Here is an 8687-nt window from a genome sequence, read left to right as displayed (position 1 = left end):
AGAGGAAGAAAACATCAATCTGGTTGCTAGATGCCGCCACAGGGGAAGCAGGAAGTAAACCTGCAACCGGGGTACATGCCCTTGACCAGGAATCGAACCCGAACCCTTTGGTCCACAGGCCAATGCTCTAACCATTGAACAACAGGCCAGGATGTCTCTGATAATTTTATAAGCAGTTTCTTGAAAGCATTCAAGGAACAGATCATTCCATTCTCATGAAAACTGTCCCAGAAATAGGAAGAGAACATGACTAATTCATTTTATGAGATTAGAAAAACCTTGATGCTCAAACCAAACAAGAACAAATGAGAAAGAAATATATCAGAGCAACATCACTTATAAACATAGATACGAAGATTCAAAATAAAATTCTAGGAACTGTTGCACAGTGAACACCGAAGTGTGCTTTCTAGATCCCCTGGCTTTGACTGGAGCTAGAGCAATGTCTGTTCTTTTCCTCTGCACTGAAAGGACTATTATCCTTTTAAATCCATTCAGAAAGTCAGCACATTATATAAAAATATATAATTAAAATAAAATAAATATACATGTTTTTAAAATTCTACAAACTGTACCAAAAGATGTATTTACAGCAATAATATCTCATATCCTATTTGGATTTATCTTCAGAATCAGAAATGGTTCAGCATTAAAATACATTAAATAATTAACCTCATCATTAGTTTTAGCAGTGTACAAGATTATCTCAAATTTTAAAATATATTTTTAATCACACCTACTAAAAATAAAAATTCTTAGGTATCTAGAAATAGAATTTCCTATACCTGGTAAAAGATAGGCACCAAAATCCTTTGAAAAGTCATACTAATATTTAATGGAGCAACATTAAATTTTTACCCTTAAAAATTCTAGAATAAAACTGCTCCTATTCACCTTGTACTAGAAGTCATGACCAGCCTCCTAAAAGTCAAGAAAACTCACTTCACATAGAAATATGCAATAGAAAATTATCAGGGCCAAATCCCATACAATGTTTTTGTAAGAAAGAAAGAGAATAAGGAGCAAAATAACATCCCTACAGATAAGAAACATAAGCCAGAGAGATGAGCCAAGAAACAGACTAAAAATGTAATCTCCTACATCGAAATAAGCTCAACAATAATGAGGAGTTTATATGATAAGAAATAGCAACACAGGTCAGAATAGAAAAATTTGGAAAGAAGATGCCAGCACTCAAGAAAAAAGTTTAAATAAAATTAAAAATCATTTCAGATATGAGGGCTAAACTAGAAGGCACACAAGTAAACTTCCTTTTAAGAATACATCCAAGGCACTGTACAATCAATTCCGCTCCTATCCCATTGGCCTGAATACATGGCCACATCTAGCTACAGGGGAACCTGAGAAAGGGTCAGAGCTGGGCAATCAAATACCTAGCAAAAACTCCCATTGCTACACAACAAAAGGAAAATAGAGAAGGTAGAGTAAATTTAATAATCTTTTTAATCCACCACTTTGGCAATGCAAACCTTTCTGACCTTTAATAGAAAAACCCTTTCCCTTCCCCAAGGGAGATAACCCTAAAGTCTTACCCAATAAATGATTCCAGTTCATGTCTATGGAAGATGTGGGGTTCTCTCCATCGGATCTAGATAAACTTCTCCGTGTTCAGTGACCAATAAAATAAGAGGCAAGAAATCCAGCCCCCACTACACATGGGGATGTGTGCAACGTTGAAAAAATTGGAAAAATGTGAAATCTGCCCAACAGTGGTCCAAGCTATGATCAATCCCACTGCGTGGGCAGAAATCATGGAACTCGCGACCCTAACAACGGAGTGAGTTTTTTCGTTGGCCTACTCGGTTCTGCTCATTCTCTTTTGGCAGTGGCATTGCCAATTTCGTTCTTCTCAATTTAAAATGGGCTCTATACCATGTGCCCTCCCTGGGTTCTGCACAACTTTCACTGCTGGTTTTCACTGGTCCAGATCTGGGGGTGCCTTAAAGGGTTGCAGACCAGGCTTAAAGTTTCTATAGCAATCCAGCTCTTTTAAACCCTTGCACTCCATTTTATGTTTAAGTAACCTTACTCAAAGAACATATTTTCTTTTCTTTTAAACTTTTGACTTTCATTCATTGACCTCTATACTATAACATCTTCTCTTTTTTAAGAAGAAAATATAATTTTAATCCTCACCCAAGGACATGTTTAGAGATAAGGAAATAGCAGGGGGATGGACACCGATGTGAGAGAGAAACATTGATTGGCTGCTTTCTGTAAGTGCCCAGACCAACTGGGGATTGAACCCACAACCTTTTATTGTGATATGTTTATAAGTGATGTTGCTCACTTTTACCTGTGTAGTTGGTTGGCCAACACTCCAACCAACTGAGCCAAACCTGCAGGGCTATGACATCATCTATAAATTCAGCTTAATGATAGCATCTTGAGGGCATCTATATATATATAAAAGCCAACCGACCAGAAGGCCAGAATGACTAAAATGACCAGTTGCTTTGATGAGCACTGAGGCCTCAATCACTGCTCCCTTCTCTCCCGCCGCCCCCAACCCTGAACGAGGGTGGGGCTGGCTGGTCAACCTCCTGTGACCCCCCTCCCTGGGCCAGCCTGTGCACGAATTCATGCACCAGGCCTCTAGTATAAAATAATAGACTTGGATATTCCGATGTATGCGTATTTTCCAACACCAGCAAGCAATTCTCCAATTCTCAGCAGACACTGACTGAGTATCCTACAATTCAACTCAAATCTGACACCGTCTACCTAAAGATAGTGGCAGATCCCACAAGACTTCCCTCCCCCCAACTACAGGCGCCAATCACAAATCCAGACGGCAACCTGTGCTTCTGACCTACTGGCTATCGGTCCCTGCAATCCCCTCCTTGTGTTTGATTAATTTGCTTGAGTGGCTCACAGAAATCAGAAAAACATTTTAGCCACTAGAACAGTCAGGTGGAAGAGATGCATAAGGCAGAGTATGGAGCAAGGGGCATGGAGCTTCCATGCCCGCTCCAGCATGGCACTCTTCCAGCATCTCCATGTGCTCACCAACCAAAGAGCTCTTTGAACCCCATCCTTTTGGGCTTTTGTTGTTAATCCTCACCTCAGGATATTTTCCCATTGCTTTTCAGAGAGAGAATGGAAGGGACAGAGGGAGGGGGAGACAGAGAGTGGGAAACATCAATGTGAGAGAGACACATCAATTGGTTGCCTCCCAAATGTTCCCTGACCAGGGGTAAAGAGTAAATCCACAACCCAGGTACTTATCCTTGACTGTGAACTGGCCCAAGACCCTTTGGTGAGCAGGCCAATGCTCTAATCCAGTGTTTCCCAAAGTGTGGTACGCGTACCCCCAGGGGTACGGGAAGAGTTTGGTGGGAGTACACGTTGCATGGGAGTTTGGTAGGGATATGCACTGCACCATGCTTAGCTGCACCTAATTCTACATTCTCATGAGTACAAGGGGTACTCAGCGTTACGAAAATTATAGAAGGGGTACACATATGTCAAAGGTTTGGGAAACACTTCTCTAACCTCTAAGCCATACCATCTAGGGCCCTTTCAGGTTTTATAAAAGCTTCATTGCATAAGCATGATTGATTAGATTATTGAACTCAATCAACAGCCCCTCTCCCATCCCTGGGTGGGGAAGAGGGTGGAAAGTTCCATCTCTCTAATCACAGGATTGGCTCCCTTGGCAACGAGCCCCCATCCCTAGGTGCTTTCCAAAAGTCACCTCATTCACACAAACTCACTGTGGTTGAATACCAAGACACCTTTATTGCTTTTATCACTTAGGAAATACCAAGGGCTCCAGGAGCTATGTGCCAGAAACTGGTGACAAAGACCAAAAAAATATATTTCTTATGATAAGTCACAGTATCCCAGACATGAAGGTAACAGTTGTGCTCTGATCTTTGCTGCTGGACAGATGCCCATTGTACAGCCAGGACTCTTTCCTGTAAACACCTGAGGAAGCCTGGGGTCTGAATCTTATCTCTCACTTAGGTTGCCCTTTCAAAGCCACCTCTTGAATGCCCTGATACCTGGGATATTTTACCTCCAGCGTCCTTGTGCTGGGACCACCCCCTCAGGCCTGGTAGCTCTTTGGGGAAGGTTCTAAACAACTCTCTTTGCCTCTTGTGTGTGGCCACATCTGCTACAAGAAGACTAGCCCCTTTGGCTCACCACCTCATGGACTGCAGTTACTTCCCAAACACAGTCACATTTCTATATAGATCCCAGACAATCAGTTCTAGGCACCATCTTTCACAAGTCAAATTTCTCAGGTGAGTCCGATACCAGTCTACTAAGTTCTGCGAGCTCCGGGGGAAACATATCAAGCTTTCCGAGTGGTGCCATTGAAGTCCCTCTACCTTGGCGCTCGATAGGGAAGTGCCCCTCTACAAAGAAAGTCTCTGATTTTTGACTCTGTCTCTCTGCCTCACCAACATCTTTTATGGGCCAGAGTGGGGAAGGTCATCTGAGGTTCCCAAAGCCGGTTTTCGACAGCTCGTCTCACATCCTGTGTAGATGGCCTAACAGAACTTCCTCTTGGTGCTGAGGTTGAGATGGAGCAACCTTATTATCTTAGGACCTCAGCTGAAATCAAGATTCAAAGAGTCTGATCTTGCTATATTCGTTAACATCCTGCCACATTCGAGAAAGGGTGACAAACAGCCCAGCAGGAGCCTGCAAACCTCGGGGATATTTTTCAACTGGGAACATGAGGCTAAATTAAGCGCTTCCTCTGTGGGAGGGAATGTTTGGAGGGAGGGGGTGTCACTTAATTCCAACTCTTTTTTTATGAATGAAAAAATAAATATATAAAAAGCATTCACCGGGGACATCCTCACAGCTCGGAAATTCCAGTCAACTCGGCTCCCACCACCACTTCCTGCTGCAGAAGGAAGATGGGTTCCGTTCCAGGTATTCTGGGCCCAGCCTTGGCGGGCTTCCCTGGATAGTGTGTTTGTTTGGCAGTTGCCCCGTTCCTCCTTCACCCCATGTCCCATCACAGCTTTCCTCCTCTCCAGTTGGATACTGAGGGACAACAGAGAAGGGGGACCCCACTTCAAAGAGTTCTACCTTCCTCCATCCGTCCATTCGTCCATCCGTCCACCTCCTTACACCCCCCCCCCCCGCCTGTTTTCAATTCCTTCCTGTCGTTCACAACAAACCCTAATTTGTACCTCCCGGCATTGTATTCTGCCTAGCTCTCAAGCCCCCGGAATCCTGCTTCTGCCCTGGTCACTCCACTGAAACTGTCCTTCCATGATCACATCCTCCTTCAACTCACTAACGATTTCCTCCTTCCTTGGCAGTGTTCTTGGTTGCTTTGGCAGCAGGTCTTGGTTTTCCACTCACCTCTATGGCCACTCCTTCTCAGCTTCCTTCTTCTAACTCTTAAATGTGGCAGGTTTGGGGCTTAGCCCACTTTTCTCAAGCCACACTCAGTTCCTAGATATGGCTCCCTTGGCTGTGGATTTGCTAAAGTCCTAAAAATCTGTATCTCCATCTAATGAGTCCCCTGTCCTTCCATATAAACCCCCCACTATCACGTCTCCACTTGGATGAGCCACACACTGGCACTCAAACAAACATGTGCAAAAGGAAGTGCGTTTCCCCCACCCACCCATAAAATCCTGTTTCTTTTTTTAAATTACCTGCCTCCTTGAAGGCACTAATGTCAATCCAGTCACTCATGCGAGGAATTTGGATGGTGTATCCAGTTTTTCACTTACTCACTGCTCATCTTCCCATATCAAATTAAGAGCCAAACCCCACTGATTGCATCTCCCTCATATCCCTCATATCTATCTATTCAAGTTCATGATGTGATTACCGCCTGGATGACTGCCACCACTCCCAGCTGGTGTCTGTGACTCCAGTTCTGTCCTTCTCCAGTCCATTCACTACTCAGTAGTTCATTCAAACAATTTTTTCTGAGCATAATCGTGATGATCCTTGCACCAATCCTTATCTGCCCCTGGTTCCCCGTCCTCCCATGTATCCATCAGGTCTCCACTCAAATACCATCTGCCTCTTTGAAATACCTGCTCTTACAACTCCTACCTCCACCGGCATCAAGTCCTGGTGCCTCCCACAGCATCTGCCACACACTTAGCATCATTGAGCTATCTGCCCCAACACCTGGACTTGTCATACAAGAAATGTTGAATGAATCAAAAAATGGGCAAAGGGCCTAACTTTTTGAAAGAGGACATAAAGAAGTCTAAGAGATATATGAAAACATGCTCAAAGTCACTAGTCATCCAAGAGATGCAAATCAAAACAACAATGAAGTAACATCTCACACCTGTCAGAATGGCTATCATCAACAAATCAACAAACGACAAGTGTTGGCAAGGATGCGGAGAAAAAGGAACCCTTGTGCACTGCTGGTAGGAATGAAAACTGGTGGAACCACCGTAAAAAAAACAGTATGGAGTTTCCTCAAAAAATTAAAAATTGAGCTCCCATTTGACCCAGTGATCCCACTTCTAGGAATATATCCCAAGAAATCAGAAACACCAATCAGAAAGGATATATGCACCCCTATGTTCATAGCAGAACAATTTACAATAGCTAAGATTTGGAAACAACCTAAGTGCCCATCAGTAAATGAATGGATTATAAAACTGTGGTACATCTACATAATGGAATACTACACTGCAGTAAATAAAAAAAGGAACTCTTACCATTTGTATAGCATGGATAGACCTGGAGAGTATTATGCTAAGTGGAATAAGCCAGTCAGTGAAAGGTAAATACCACATGACCTTATTCATTTGTGCAATATAATGAACAACATAAACTGATGAACAAAAATAGAGCCTGGAGGAGGGGGTAGATATTCTAGATATATCGATAGTAGAAGCAATCTCATTATTTGCAGATTTTTAATATTTTCTACAATTTTTATGATATCATACTATGTTATCATACTATGTTCAGTTTTGGTAACATTATTATTATACTTAAAATCCTTTTATCCTTGAAACATTAATGTTTATTGCATGTAATATTATTATACTAGAGGCCTGGTGCATGAAATTCTTCCATGGGTGGGATCCCTAGGCCTGGCCGGTGATCAGAGCCAATTGGGGCTGGGGCTAGAGAAGAGGCAAGAATCACTGGGCAGGGGGCAGAAGGAAAAGATGCCAGATGCCAACGCTACCATTGTCGGCACCCCGCCACCATGCGGTTCCCCACCTCCCCCTTCCTCTTTCCCTCACTGCCGCACCACCACGATTGGGGCCTGCTGGCAGTGGGGAGGGACAGGGCACTGGAGGTTGGCCATCCCCGAGGAGGGAGCCAATCCTTGGCCCCCCTGGGAAAGGAGCCATATCCACCACCACCCACCCCCAGTTTCCTGTCCCAGCACAGCGCCTGGCCCCAATCAGATGATTGGGGCCTGCTGGCTGGGGGAAGGGACCGAGGGAGGTTGGTCAGCCTGGGAAGGTTGGCCATGGGAGCACACTGACCACTAGGGGGCAGCTTCTGCATTCAGTGTCTCCCCCTGGTGATCAGTGTGTGTCATAGTGACCAGTCATTCTAGTCATTCCAGTCGTTCCAGTCACTTAGGCATATGTGTGTGTTTATGTGTGTGTGTGTATGTATGTGTGTGTATATATATCTAATAAAAGAGTAACATGCAAATTGTCTGTCACTCCAACACATAAAGATGGCTTTTGGACTTCAGAAGAAGATCCAAGATGGCTGCGCCCAGGTGAACACCTAGCCGCAGCCGCACACAACAATTTCAATAAAATACAACTAAAATATAAAACGGACATTGCCCAGAACTACAGGAAGGTTGACTGACTGGAAATTCTACAGCGAGAAGCAAGGAGAAAACCAGAAGGAGGCGCGGAGGAGCTGTAAAAGCCTGAGGTACGGAGACGCACGCGCGCGCGCGCTGAGAGGACGGAGCTGGAGAGGAAGGAGGCAGAGTGCCTGGCGGGCGTTCCCTAGCGGGAAGGAGATAAAACTCCGACTGTGGTGGGCCCCCGACTGCTCTGAACCCCAGTTTTAGGCCAGACCCCGGGGACTCAGGCTCAGCCATAGGGAGCTCAGCTGTAAGGCGGAACCCCGGGGAGAGGCGAAAAGAGGTCCCGGAGGCGCGCACACTGAGCGCAGAGAAGGAACGGTCGGCTGTGCCGCGGGACTGCCCTGACAGGAAGGAGACTGGGGCTCCAGACTGCCCTGAACGCCACCTCCAACTCCACTTCCAACTGAACTGAACCCCAATACCGGGCTCATTGTGGGAAAGCATAGACTGTTTGGCAGCAGGCGAAAATCGAGGGCACCTTTCTCTCAGGGCACCAGCAGCGAGCACTGAAGGACCCACATAGGGCGGGGCTGACGGAAGCCAAAGCTGCAGGCTCCACCCTGAAACCCCGTACCATCTGTAACTGCGAAATGAGACAACAAAATAGATCACAAACGAAAGAAATGGAGGACAAAAAGCGTCTGGATATAGAGTTCAAATCTACGCTTATAAGGTTTTTCAAGAATTTCCTAGAAAAGATGGATAAGGCCTATGAGGATATGAAAAGAGATCAACTAGAATTAATAAGGAGTCAACAAGAAATGATAAGGGATCAACAAGAAATAAAGAATACATTGTCTGAAATAAAAAATATTTTACAGAGTCCTAAAAACAGAATGGAAGATCGCAAGAATCAAGTCAAAGATTTGGA

General features: G+C 44.6%; 1 non-coding gene across 1 annotated transcript; it reads left to right on the top strand.

Annotated features, from left to right (window-relative positions):
- Positions 1-381: 381 nt before the first annotated feature.
- LOC118708554 lies at positions 382-513 on the top strand. Its single transcript, XR_004984628.1, has one exon. It is a non-coding gene; the product is annotated as a small nucleolar RNA SNORA22 (small nucleolar RNA).
- The last annotated feature ends 8174 nt before the right edge of the window (positions 514-8687 follow it).

Source organism: Pipistrellus kuhlii, unplaced genomic scaffold, assembly GCF_014108245.1.
Source record: "Pipistrellus kuhlii isolate mPipKuh1 unplaced genomic scaffold, mPipKuh1.p scaffold_m20_p_6, whole genome shotgun sequence".
NCBI lineage: Eukaryota > Metazoa > Chordata > Mammalia > Chiroptera > Vespertilionidae > Pipistrellus > Pipistrellus kuhlii.
Note: the sequence above shows the minus strand (reverse complement) of the source record. Positions and strands in the feature narration are given on the sequence as shown.